This window comes from Cygnus atratus, chromosome 4, assembly GCF_013377495.2.
Source record: "Cygnus atratus isolate AKBS03 ecotype Queensland, Australia chromosome 4, CAtr_DNAZoo_HiC_assembly, whole genome shotgun sequence".
NCBI lineage: Eukaryota > Metazoa > Chordata > Aves > Anseriformes > Anatidae > Cygnus > Cygnus atratus.
This window is the reverse complement of record NC_066365.1, coordinates 44,859,416-44,873,479: the sequence shown is the minus strand read 5'-3', so window position 1 is coordinate 44,873,479 and position 14,064 is coordinate 44,859,416. Positions and strand designations below refer to the sequence as shown.

The following is a 14,064-nucleotide window of genomic DNA, read 5'->3' as shown; positions in this document are numbered from 1 at the left end:
ATGGAAAATGATAAAAATTATGAATTCTTCAAGCCTAAAAATGCAAAAGCTAAATAAAAAAAACTATAGTGAGGAGCAATGCAAACAAGTTCTGGAGCTTGTTTTTTATAAGCCACAATAAGCTATCATAAGCCTGTTTGAATAGAAATATGAGAACATCAGTGCATAGCACATACACAGCAAGGACTATGAACAAGGGACAAAGCATATTTATTGTATACTCTGTAAAGATAACTTCTATGTGCGGAGCAAGCCACCTTGTTTCTTATGCAATACACATGATGGTAACTTTCACTGTCTATATATCCAAGGATCCAGTGGAGTAGAAAGGGCTCAGGAAGCTTAAGATTTTTTGGAAGCACTGAGTCTGCTATGCATGTGTTCATCTGATGGTCCAAATAACTGCATTAGATGAGGCTAGAAATTACTGACAGTCCTTACATCCTCAAATTCTAACTGAGACTTCAGAAATAATCTCTGATCTGGTTCCTCTAATTAAAGTCATCTACAGTTATCAACTGCAGCAGAACCCTGTTCCTCCTGCTTTACTAGCTTGACTACCATAGAGCTATCTACATACCAGTAAACCAAATGTGCCCAGAACTACTATTTTTAAAACTGAAGCCAACTGACACAGAAGCGTGCAACCATATTATTTAATATTCCAATATTGGGTGGCTTTTGATGAACCACCTTTTGGGAATAGGCCTTGGACCACATTAACCTCTTGAACCGCGTCTGGGAAGTGTTTAGGAGCGTGTTAATTAGCAGAAGCGAGGACTGCGCAACGTGCTAAGCATTCAGCAGCACAGAAGATCAACTGCCAGTGTCCAGGAATGTTCCCTGGCTGCATCACTCTAGATGCAGCCTTATTGTGCAAGTCCCACTGCAATAAACAAATCTCTCTGCCAAAAAAAAAAAATTCCTTTGCCACAGAGGAAGATTTTTTGTTAAGGTTGGGGATTCAAAGATTTTCTAATGACTTCAGTGAGTTTCAGCACAGGCATTTATTTTGTGAGAAACTTATATGGCAATTGAAACGTATTCTACAACAACAGGAGACTAGCTTTGGGTAGAAATAATGAAGGAGTTCAAATATCAATATTTGTATTATTTTTTTAGACAAAGATATGGCTCTGAAGTGATAAAATAAAGTTTTTTTTTAATTATAGGTCTGGAAAGATATATACAAAACAAGTGACATATTTAAATTTTCATTGGTGTTTCTAAAAGCTCCTGCAGCTAAGGAGTACAGCTGAAAAGATAAATTAAATGGAAAAACATGAGCAACAGCTTTATACAAATGTAAACAATAACAGGTATATAAATATTTTTAGAAAATATGCTTACAACAGCACATATACTTTATCGCACAACACTCACATTTGCTTCCAAAAGAGAAAGGAACTGAATGGTGTGATGAAAAGGCAGAAATGCAGTAGGGGTAAATATATAGCTTAAAAGGTCTTTGTTCCCAAAGCTTTTTTTGGCCTCATTTTTATTTACATTAAGGTATCCATTACAGCAGTATAAAAGGGACTTTAAAATTCATTTCAATGTTCTAATCAACAATGCAGTGAACTGAGGAAACAGATCTGCCATTTCCCAACCTACACAAAATACTCACTGATCACAGTGTGTAAAAATGTAGTAACAACTTAAAAAAAAAAAAACAAACCAAACACATATGCACCTTAAAAACCTTTATGATATGAAAAGCCCAACTTCATGGTTGTTACTGCATGCAGCATTGACAATAAATTGTTATCAGCAATAACAGTAATCAGGAGTCTGTATTTTAATCCTATACAGTTATGGCCTGAAAGTATGCTTACTGATAGAATGACATCCCTATTCCACATACTTTGGTCAGACTCAAAAAAATTATATATTCATACTTCACTTTACTTAGCTGAAGTTATTAGGCCAAATTATGCCTAAATGTAAATTCTACACTGGCAGCACTGAAATAATTTCAGAAGTACTACACACAGTAAGTGATCGGAGATTCTTTCTTGAATCCAGTAGGCCAGAGACTCTCTGATGCTGATTTCTGCTGATGTGTTATTTGTTTATGATTGGTATAATGAATGTTTGTAAAACCGGGTTTAAAAAAAAAAAAAAAGATATGGTCTCTCTCCCCCTTTCAACAAAAATTGTAGCTGATTTGTTTCCTATTTGTTGGTAACAGAGACCATCAGTACCAAGAAACAAGCACTTCATGTTAAATTACTTTATTACTGTCTGCCTCCAAACTATTTGTTTATACCTAATCTTGTACTTTGGATGTATAATTTCTTAAATGCATTCACACTTCTTAGGTGCTTTAAATATGTCAGCATGCCCTCCCGTACATTCTGCACAACCAACAATTGTGGAAATGAATTAGTAGTCTATTGTCTCAAAGCACTGCAGTGTTTTCATTAGCTTAATAGGCTTTGCTTCAGTCATAGCCAGGAAAAACGCATTGGAGCTGGATTTCTGATCCCAGTGAAATCAAACAAGAGTTTTGGCTCTGACTTCTGTGGAGGCAGAATTTCACCATTCATTACATTTACTGCATCTCAAATCTGTATTTGTAATTGAAATTTATGCCATTACCTTAAGCTACTACGTGTTCAGCATCCGAATGGATGTTTTAGATTACAGAGCTGGGGCTGACCACATATGCAGTTGTTTGTGCATGGTACATATGATGAAGTACAAACAACCCTCATCAAGCCTCAGAAATACTCTGGGAAACTGTACAGAACTGTAGAGAAAAATATGAGCCTGTATCTACAAGTTTTGTTTTTATTTTCAGAGCAGGCAGTAATAACCTGGAACCTACAACCCTCTAATTCAGTTCTTAGATGGCGTTACTAACCAGCACAAAATATTCCAGACCACCTCTGTGACAGGAGGAAAAATACACTTGAAATAATGTAAGAAAGTGAAGCATAAAATACTATACATGTTGGGTTAGAATTTCTTAATCCGTGGTCCATAAATTGTTAGCGGTCTAGACAGAAATACCAGAAGATCCCCATATGGCTAACAGTCATGTGGTGCTGTCCCCTTCATTATTCCCAGAGGCTACATACTGTTTAAAAACAAATAAATATTCTAAATTATTCATACATAATATGGCAGTCACAGAGCTCTTACGTAACTGGAATGGAGAAGAGAGATGATAATAAATTAAACAGTTATAAAATACAGCCAGCATATTGATATAGTTTAAGAAATGAAAATTGAACATAAAATATTCTAACTAAAAGGAAATTAAAAAGCAACTGAAAGGGTGGTTTGTTTTTTTTTCAAGGAAATACTTTATTTTAAACAGGCTGCAGGCTAAGTGTTTAGACTAAGGATAAACCAGTACAGAGTTCTAACCCTTCCCTCCAAAAAAGTCAGCATGGTAGAAAAGAGGAGCCTCAGCAAAGAAAGAGACAAAGAAAACTTCTCTGCAAGGAAACAGTAATTACACTGTCTACAAACAAATAAAGGAAGTTATGACAGAGGTCTCCACAAATGGTATGGAGAAGATGAGGAGGGGACAATACCTAAGGAACAAACTGACTCTTAAAATGATAAGGAACAAACTTTAGAATTAAACAAATGAATACTTCTTCAAGAAACACCTAGTCACGGGACTTGATGCTACAGGATGCTGTGGATCAAAAAGTATTAATAACTTCAAAACAGGATTAAACAAATGCCTGCTACAAATAATGGCTTCAATGTGATATGAATTTGGGGCTTATTGTTGGAAACTGGAAAGCTTTGTGAGAAAGTTCACCCCACATTTAGCCAGTTTATTTCTATAAATATCTTCTACGAGGCACTGTCAAAGCTCAGTAATAGGGAAGAAGGATCAGGGAGCCCTATGAAATACTGTCTGGCAGTCTCATGAAAATCATGTGTACTACAAAAATCATAAGTACTATGACAAATCATAGGTACTACAACAGTACTAGCAAGTGTTTTTAGCACACAAGTTTATTCATTTACATAAAAATATCCACTATGGGAGCAGCTAGAGGAAAGCCAAGTTCCACATATGAACGAGAACACTTAAAATTAAGACAACACTTAAAAGTTAGAACCAGAGAGAGCCAGGGTTAACTTAAAACCTCCCACGCAGAGTATGGGCGCCGCAGGGAACACAAGAGCCTGACCTCAGCTACGCCTTTGGCAAGACTCCTGATCCTGTGCAGTGAGACCTCACCCTCCTGCATCCATGCTCACTATGTTCCTTCCACATGTTAAGTACACATCAGCCCACAGAATATCAAAGGCAGTTTTAGTAAGTGGTGATTATGACACAAAGTTCAACAAAAATGAATAAAAGTGAAAGATTCACTCTACTGATTAAAACACAAGAAGAGCCTCAGGTAAAAATAGTCTGAAAAATCCAAACTTTGTATGGGGTTTGTCATGGACTGGTTTTGGGCAGAACATATAATTTATTCCTCAGCTTTCCAATTAAATAGAAATACTAATGCAGGCTATATAACTTTTTTTTTTAATCTAAAACAAGAAATGTTATGCTAAAAAAAAAAAAAAGGAAGTAAACAGGTTTACACAAATATGCACATAATATTCCAGGTGCATAACAAATACCACAACCATTACGGGTAGAAAAACATACTGCTTTCATTTTACTGGAAATAAAAGATATAATTCTACAGTGAACAGATTTTAACTGATTTAAGTAAGTATTAACAAATTAGTATTTGGGATGTTTTTAAATAAAATGATGTTAACTGTGGTTCTTAAGAAGTCCAAATAACTTCTTTCTTACAGTTATATTTGGCCAAAACCATCAACTAAATTCAGTACAAATTCATTTCAGATGGAAACTGTATTTCCTGTGAACAAACTATTCATCCAAAACACCTGGTGCAGCATTTGCAATACTTCCCGACTTGACAGAGACATTGTGAGACAAATTTCAGTAACGCTTTTAAGAGGCACAGGATTTTTAAATCACCATAAGAGTAAAATTAAGCCTGAATATTGTGAGCCAGCTATTCTTTCAAAAGCAAATGGAGATTAAAATATTCGATGGAGTTTGTGCAAAGAACAGCCTGAACTTTGCCAGGTCAGAGCTGGCTGTACTCATTAATGCAGGAATGCCCTCAGGCTGCTTTGTGCGGAAGGTATAACTTAGAACTGGATTTCTCTGGAGTTCTGAGGGACACGTAGACAGTCATCTTCAACATAAACATACACACACTGGAAAAAAAAAAAAAAGAAGACAAGGATAAAAACAAAAATCCCTTTCCCATTCTCATAAGGATGGTACTCTTTTTCAAGAAAATACATCCAATTCCCCTGAAGCAGAAGAGGGCAAAGAATGGAGAAGGGCTTAAAGGGACAGCGTAAGGAGCAAGGAGATCTCACACGGCACACAGAGCAGCAGGCTAGCACTTCCCACAGGAGGAAGGCTTGCAGTCATGCAGTAATCTAGGGAGTATCACTCCACTTCCTTTTCCATTGTGAAGTTCCCCTGTCGAGCCAAGTTACTCAAGCTAGGCAAAATATTAACTTTGAACAGTAGTTACTGTAGTCATTACACTCAAGATTACTGAACGATGACTACACAAGATAACTACAAATGACTATAAACAAACATTTGAGACATGACAGACTCTTCCTAGGCTGACCTATCGTACGTCAAGAACCCAAATAAGACTTAATCCTGGCACTTAAATTCTAGCAATATGTCATTCCTCAAGTTCTTAATGAGAACATTTTGACTATTTGCTGGCAAGGAAAAAAATAAGAACATGCTGTTCAAATAGGAAGAAAAGCAAGCTGACCAGCTACATCAAGCATTACTGAACTATAATGGAATGTACTTAATTTCTGGCAGGATTTTGTGTGATACAAATACATTTCATTAATACACAGTTGCTGAAGAGAAAGTGATACTACACAGAATTCAAAATAAAAACAAAAAGTCTCCATATATTTCATTTCATGATTTTACCATTCACGTGGCTATAGCTTACAAAATAGGCACAGGAACAGACAACGGGGAATTTGGAAGCCATCAGTGGGAAGGAAGCAGTGAAGCAGCCCTAAAGCACTACGGTTCTCTAAGATGGACACAGGAGCATTGCTCTCCTAAGACACAAAGAAAGCCACCAGCAGCACACTCTGTTCAGCACAGCGCTCATATCCATCACCTTTAACACAGTGAAGAAATCTAACAATTCTCTCTACCTCCTCTGTCAGTCTGGTTTAGACTATGGTTGCTTTCAGCTAATACATGGGACACTTCAGACCTGAGCATGCTCTACCTACAGCTTGATGAAACACAGGACAAAAGAAATTCCAAACCCTAATGCATGTCCCTTGCACATTACAGATCATTGTATCATATAATTCCTATAATGAGGATATTTTCTCTCAACTTGCGAGGGTTTAGAGGCTTGATCAGTTAAAAACAAAAAACTTTCTCTAACTTCTAATTCATGCTCTGTTGATGTTATTTTCTTAACAAAACATTTTTTTTTTTTAAACAGGCCTCCTTTCCTTCTTTCCTTCCACATTTACTGCAACCAGGATATTCAAAGACTGTCAGGTCTTTTAGGCTTCATGTGGCTAAACTAAACAACCAAAGTTCCTTTAGACTATTGTCTACTCCTCTAATAGGGCTTTTTTTTTTCTTACAATTCTCCTAAGTCCAATTAAATTATTGTGCACTTCCAAATCTGTGCACAGTTTTAGAGCTAAAGTTTCACCAGTCACATGTACCACAAGTGGCATTAGTACCTCCTTATCTGTACAAGAAATACAAGGCTGAATTTACCTATGACTGAGTTCATCTTTTCCACAGAAACATCAAATCAGTGGTGCGCAGCCACCCTCTCAGTGGTGTACAGACCATGCTTTCAAATTCCCTCATCTTCCATTTGACAAGCTTTAAGTTTATATCAGAGAGCCTTTGCTATTAGTCCCTGAGCACATGACCTTGTGCTTTGTGTAACTGTATTTTATCCCATTTTATTTCTCTACTCCTCAAGGTCATCCAATTATTCTGGTAGTACACCACCCCACTGGGAATGTTTCCCAAGTTTGATGTCAACAAATTTCATTAGCAAGTTCTATTCTTTGTGCCAAGACCACTAATGAAAATATTAAACAACACCAGTTTCAATATCAATCTTTTGACAGACAACTCCCCCCTGCCATTCAGTGTAACACATCACCACCTTTCCTTTCGGGCATTTCTTTGCACATCTGACAACTCATTTACTAATTCCCCTCTTCTTCAGTTTAACAAGATCGTTCATCTCAAAAAGCAGTCATTGCATTACAGAAAGAAAGCAGACATGATCCATCTAGTGAAAAGACGTTTTAACCTATTTACTTCTGTGTCCTTAACTTTTTTCTTTAATCCTCCAGAATTTGTTTTTTTTTTTAAATAAATCTTTACAAGCAGAAGCTAAAAGGTGTCTGTCCTCTATAAAGAAGTTATGTAGACAGAGTCCTGTCTACGTAAGGCCCATGTTACAGAAAACTACTCACAGTCAAGATGTTCATTTCAGCACTGAGCCTCACATAGAAAAACCTTCCTCTTGACTCGAGGACCTAGTTGTTCCTATGCCTCCTTCACTTGCCTGCAAAGGAGTAGTGACATGCTGTTACAACAGAATCAATAAACAAGGGCTACAAGTTTTTCACGAGAAGTTAGTATTGGCCTGGCTTTTAATTTATCTGACAACACTCCCAGAACAGCAGAACATAGTACTGGACAGTTCCTAGCTCTGGGAAGGGAAGTAAGAATGGATGTCTCAGCTCAGTATAAATAGTACAAACTCACCATACGTTTCAAATACCAGGATTTCTTTTTTGTTCAAACGAAGTAATATAGGCTCAATTTACACCTGTTAAGTAACTTAATGGTTTGCAAATGAAAACCAGCTCATTCTGTGCATAGAAGTAGGGCTAACCATTTTAATGTTGTACTGGAGACTCTATTTTTATTTTGGGAGCTTTTCTGGAAACTTCAGAAAGGATTAAAATAAGAGAAGAAAATGAGCAAGCTAAATCCTGAAATACAATGAGCACAAAGAACACTTAACAAATCAACTGCTTTTTTTTTTCCTTTAAATCAGCCTGTTCTATAACAATCCTGTCAAATTTTGCTTTAAGTGTAGACTGAGGTGGAGACGCAAGGACTCAAGTCATATATTTTAAATCAGTGTTCAGTTTCTCATAGAGGACAAAATCACTGTTTGAAATACTTGCTAACACTTTTGCATTCTATTATCTGAGGTATCACATGTATTTTAAACTCTTAATGAGACAGTACATATTACATAATGTAACTACAACCTCTGTATTACTCAGTTCTGTACCTATTGAATATTGCTTTTTTTTTTTTTTCGTTAGCTTTGCTTTATGTTGGTTTTCACCCAGAAAGCTCAAGTTAGCCAGAGATGGTCTATGTGAATTCTAGGAATGAACTTTTTAAGGAATCATCTCTCTCATTCTTCTCTTTTCCTGTTGCAGACACCCATCACCATTGGCTTATATCCTAAAAGTAATGAACTAGACACACAAATTTGAAAGGATTGTGCAAGACACACACAAGACAAACAAAGATCATCATTAAAACTTTGTTTGCTAAAGCACCCAGATGAGAACACAGTTTCAGAAAAGGGCCTGGCATGTACAGCATGCATAGAAGGTTCTCATACTCTTGCTTTTCCAGGAATTCAAGAACCAACTTTAAAAACATAACAGCCTAAAACAGGATAGGATTTGGTTGCATTGTTGGCCCGCAGAGGTAGATTGTTGGACTGGAAACTGGATTATCTAAGAGGAAAATGTTTCACTCGCAAGATATATACCCCCCCCCCCCCCCTTTCTTTCCCTCCTTCGTAAAGAATGAACACAGCCATGCACACACACGTCTTGTTTGGGACTATTATCTGCAGTAGGTCTGGAGAAGAACGAAAACCAATGTTTCTTACTCTCAGGGTGAAATTCTAGATGACTTCAGTGAAATTGCTCCTGGCACCCTATTGAATATCTTAGCGCTTGAAAAACTACTGGGAAAGAATTTATAGTCTATAAATCTTATCCATTTATAGGATAGTGCACGGTGAATAAGAGCAAAACATATTGTGTTTGCTCCTGCACCTAAGGTCAGAAAACTTAAAAAACAGTGTGTTTGTGCTCTATGAAAGCTTGTCTACAGCTAGTTCACTGGAGAAGGGAGAACAAACGACTGGAGATTTAGAATCATGAGATGCTGTTGCATGTTCATGAGATGGCATGCAGCAGGCTCCTCCCTGTATGTCTGTGATGCTTGCCTATTTCAGCTCTTTTGCAGTCTCCTGTGTTTTGTATTTTTAACCTAGCTAAAATAAATCAACCCTTCTTAACACTCTCATTGCTTCTGAAGCTTTATTTAGAGCTTTGAGGACTAAAACCAGGCGACGCTGCTTCAGATGAGATCAATATTTTTCTTTCATTCATGGCTTCTAATGTCCTCATTTTTCCCCATCCTTCTCTTCTTACTGTCAATAGTAACCATTGTTTCATTATTTCATTCTTCTTTTTCACCTTTAATTTTGTCATCACTATTCCATACCTTCCTTCTCTACTTTTTTTCTTCCCCAAATTGTACTTCTGCTTATTCTGAGCTCAGCTCTGCATGTTTTGCTCTTATGTAGCCCTTCCTCACAGATGCTGTATGAACGAAGCAAGGCTGCAGCATGTCCATAATCAGAAACATAGCCAGAAAGGTTTCTAAGAGCAAAATACCTTTTAAACATGGCATTCCAGGTAGGATGAAAAAAGGAGTGGGAAACTAGTTCACTGAAAATCACGTGTCTGCCCAAAGGAGTCTTTAAAGAAATGCTCCACTAGCTTGTTTGGATATGGGTATGTGTGTAAATTTTAGCCTCTATACAGGATGTGGGAACGAGAGAGCAATCAGATGACTAAGCTTCATGTGACTGCTTGCTACAGGCTACATAGAGGAAAACTTTGCTAGAGTATGTCTAAAAGAAAAGGTGGTGGGTGTATGTCCTCATGGTAGGGGAAACATGAGGACTGGAACATAGCTAGGTAAATTGCCCACAAAGCAATGTGTCCTCACTTAGCTTACTGAAAGCTTGAGATTTTTTTTTTTACTTGTTCTGCTTTGTTTTGAATCTTTTTGTGATAATACAGATGACCAAAACAACCCAGAGAACAGATGTTGGACTAAAATGTTGTTAAGACTTCCTTTCAGCCTCCCTACTAAATGCATATAATTATTATTTTATGTTTTAAGTAACAAGAATACTGTTTATTTTTTGTTTGCTTTACTCCCATATGGCCCTCCTTCCTACCAACCTGTTTTCCTTATAATAGCTAACCCTTGCAGTATTATAAAGTGCACTGTGCTAACCTGTGTTCAGTGAAAACCACTGCTCCTGAAGACAAATAACTGTATGAGTGTCTTGGAATTTGAAAGTTTTTTCTCTTCCCTGGGCAAAAAGTGATCTGACAGTTCCCCAAAGGCTTTGAGAACATGGAAAATCAAGTATTCAATAATTAGTTAAGCATCACAGCTTCTTGTGGGATCTTCTGCCTCAGATCCTACATGTTAGTATTATTGCTAATTCAGTTTTTGCAAAAGCCCTCGGTAAGTACAGACACGGTTCCCATTAAGTACACAAAGTTGATTTCACGTGATTATCAGCTTATAAACAGGAAAAAAGATGGGTGCAGAAGAGCACCATGACAAAATCTATTAGCTACCCAATAAAACATTACTTAAATCACTTTTTTTTAAAAAACAAAATTTAGTTTTCTATCCCCCTGAGAAAATTAGAGGCAGACATAATGTCTTCATAACTCATAGGAACGTGAGGAGGGTAGTAACTGTTTGAAAAGACTGTTGTAAAGATATCCCAAGTGTTCAGAAATATAAAAGAAAATGGAGAACAAGTGTTCCAGTACAGCTAAAGGTATGAACATGCTCACAGAAACACTGTGTATACAAAATGCACGACAATAAAATTATTTCAGAGGAAGGAATCTGATCAGCCAGCATCAACAACAGTATGGATCACCCTGGAACAAAACCATTCTAACACAAAAATATACCATGTTGCATGTAGCTCTGAAACACAGATTTCCAGCTCATTCATCACTGAAAAGGAAGTATAATGCCTGCAGTTTTCAGAAAAAATATTTACTGCAATTACTTTAAAACCTTTGAATGCCTCCTAAAAATAAGATTTTTCCTTTAGTACCTAACTTTCCATAAATATGTTTTGCCCTGGATTGGACATGTGCAAAAAGCCAACCTCCTGGATGTGCTGAAGGATCTGGTTATGGTCTTTCTCCCACTCTTTTCCAGCCGTGTGTTTTGTGTCACCCTCATGCCCCTCCCCACAATCAACCACATCATTCTTTCTGCCTTTTGAAAGTCTTAATATTGGTCAGTTAGCCTGGAGCCAAACTGAGTGGTTAGATTACTGAGTAGAACTATGAATACCTGTTTTAGTTTAACTCTGGATCCCTTTCCTCCGAGTTTAAGACCTTTTCAACTGTCCAGTCAACTCCCTTGTTTAACAACATATGTTATTAATACTATCAAACTTTACATAAACATCAGTACTAAAAACATGTAAACATTTTTCTGCATCCCTGCATCATGCATAGCACATATCCTGTACTGACAACTACAAGAGGAAATCACTTGCCCTTGTGGCATTGTTTTGCACTTGCAATTTATTCTAATTTTAAAGTTCTTCTTTTAGTTCATTTGGGGCTTCCTGTGCCACACCTGTGTCATTCTCAGTCTGTACTGTGTGGAAGACTCTATTAAGATCCCCTTGTAGAAAATCTTAAAATATACAATAATTAAAGCTCACAGACTACATTTCCTCTGAGAAAAAAGAACAGAAGAAACCGGTATACGTCCTAAGGGACTTCTAAAAGATTAGCAATGAAAAACAAATCTGTGCTGAGGAAAAGGGCAAAGGCAAACGAGAAAGCAGAGTACATGGAGAAGCAAAAATATCAAAATAAGGTCATAGTTGCAATGAAGTCATAATGCTAGTTTGGGATTCACTGACGCCTTTGCAAGACTGGCTTTGCAAAGAAGTAATGCAGGGATCAAGGACTAAACAGATACTAACCAAAATGATACGGACAATGTTTTTTTTAAATATACCATAACAAAGTGTACTAACACTAAAGTGGACTTTTTAATGGTAATATTAACATGCTGACTTCTAATGTGCCTTCACTTTAAAATTTCTGCTGAAAACTAGAGATTCAAACACCTATCAATACACAGCTAAGAAAGTTCTACATAAACATCAGAACATGGTTGTTGTGCCAAAATGCTGTATGAATCTTAGGACAACAGGAGAAGCAAATATTATATTCCCTTCAAAAATCACAAAAATTGGGAAACATATACTGTACCTGTTACTGTGAACAATGTAAAAAGTATCTGTTAAGCAACCATAAAGTATATACATTATTGGCCATAACATCTGAAAGTCTTAAGAAAAAAAATTATACTAATCTTGTATTAAAGATCTCCAATTTATGAATATGACTATCCAAATCACTGAGATGTATATATATATATATATATATATAACTAGATAAAGTTTGGACAATTTAATTGTAATTCTCCCCAAAATATATAATTTTTTGAAGTAAAAAGTTGGCTACTTGATAATAAATGTTGGACAGTGAAACTGAGAAAATTGCCTTTGCCAGCAAGCTTCTTACACTAGCAATATCATGGAAGAAACACTAGCAAAAACAATCTGATCGAAATGGATTAAAATTGATTTTTTGATGAAAATGGATAAATGATGAACAAAACTGTAGCATTTACATGAGGCAGTGAACTCATTTGATGCAGCGCCTCGTACTTCACACAGTATCTTCTGGAGCAAAACATTACTGCAGTCTGGATGATCTAGAGGAGATGAGGGAAGTGAGCTTTACAAGGAAAGGACTTTACTTATTATCGCAGAAGGTGGTATTGCAAAAGTGAACATGCATTCATACACATAAACACTTGTCCAATCCTCAAAGACCATAAAAAGTCAATTGGAAAAATGGGAACGTAAAAAGTCATGTGCTAAAGACTGGTACTGGGTGTGGTAACACTTATATTTTCATTACTAGCCTAGAAGTGAAATGTGTTAATGAAATCTACATCTTTATCCAAGAAAATAACAGCAAAGTACTTAAGGCACTTGAGCAACTAGAAACTCAAGTATTCATCAACATACAATTCCTTTTGCAAATAACGAAAGGAAACACTCCTCCCTCCCCAAAATAATAGACCAGATAAAAATAATAGGGAACATGACTTTGGGGCGATGACCCCAAGGCAGATCTTTAGGTGATACTAAGTAGGATCTTTCTGAGCTCTGTGGAACTGAAACGCAAGGCAGCTTTGGGATACGTGTACACTTGCTTGGGGTCTGTCATCAAAGCCGCCCTCATCCCACAGGCACCCCCGTGCCTGTGTAACTTCACGGTCACCTCGCGTAGAGCCAAAGCGTGCTGACAGACATCCAGCAGCCAGCCCTGACAAACAATTGCTGGAAAAACACCCGCTGCCCCGTCCGTTTTACCAGGCGATTAACTCCCAAACCCAGCGGTTTGGAGCAGCCCCAACACCGGCCTCCTGCCTGCAACCGGCCGGTTACGTCGGGGCTCCTCCCGGGGGGAAGGGGGGGTAACGACGCCCTCAGCGCCAGCCTCGCCTCAGCTCCCGCTGCCCTCAGCCGCAGGCCAGAGGGGCGTTAACGGCTGAGGCCACGCCGCGCGCGCCAACCGTTGGCACCCGCCCAACGGCCGGCCTCGCGCCCCTGCGAGGGGTGGGGGGAGCGGGCGAACGGCGGCTCGCGCAGCGCGCAGGCGCGGAGGAGGAGCGAGCGCGGGACCCGGCGTAGACGGAGGAGGGAGGAAAAGTTACCGCGAGGGCGGGGCCGCGCCCGGAGTCGCCCGCCGGGAGGGGGCGAGAGAGGAGCTGCGGGGCCGGGAGGTGAGGCGAGGAAGGGGCGCCGCGGCTTGGTGCTGGGGACGGGG

General features: G+C 38.2%; 1 protein-coding gene and 1 long non-coding RNA gene across 2 annotated transcripts in view; one reads left to right on the top strand and one right to left on the bottom strand.

Annotated features, from left to right (window-relative positions):
* Positions 1-3,965: 3,965 nt before the first annotated feature.
* Positions 3,966-13,076, bottom strand: LOC118248176 (uncharacterized). Its single transcript, XR_007708171.1, has 3 exons — positions 12,857-13,076; positions 7,522-7,613; positions 3,966-5,220 (listed from the first exon to the last, which is right to left on the bottom strand). It is a non-coding gene; the product is annotated as an uncharacterized LOC118248176 (long non-coding RNA).
* An 848-nt stretch (positions 13,077-13,924) lies between these two features.
* USP53 (ubiquitin specific peptidase 53) overlaps positions 13,925-14,064 on the top strand; it is a 38,721-nt gene continuing 38,581 nt past the window's right edge. The window contains exon 1 of the mRNA XM_050710435.1: positions 13,925-14,020. The gene's annotated coding sequence lies outside the window, so the exon portion shown is untranslated. The remainder of the gene's footprint in view (positions 14,021-14,064) is intronic.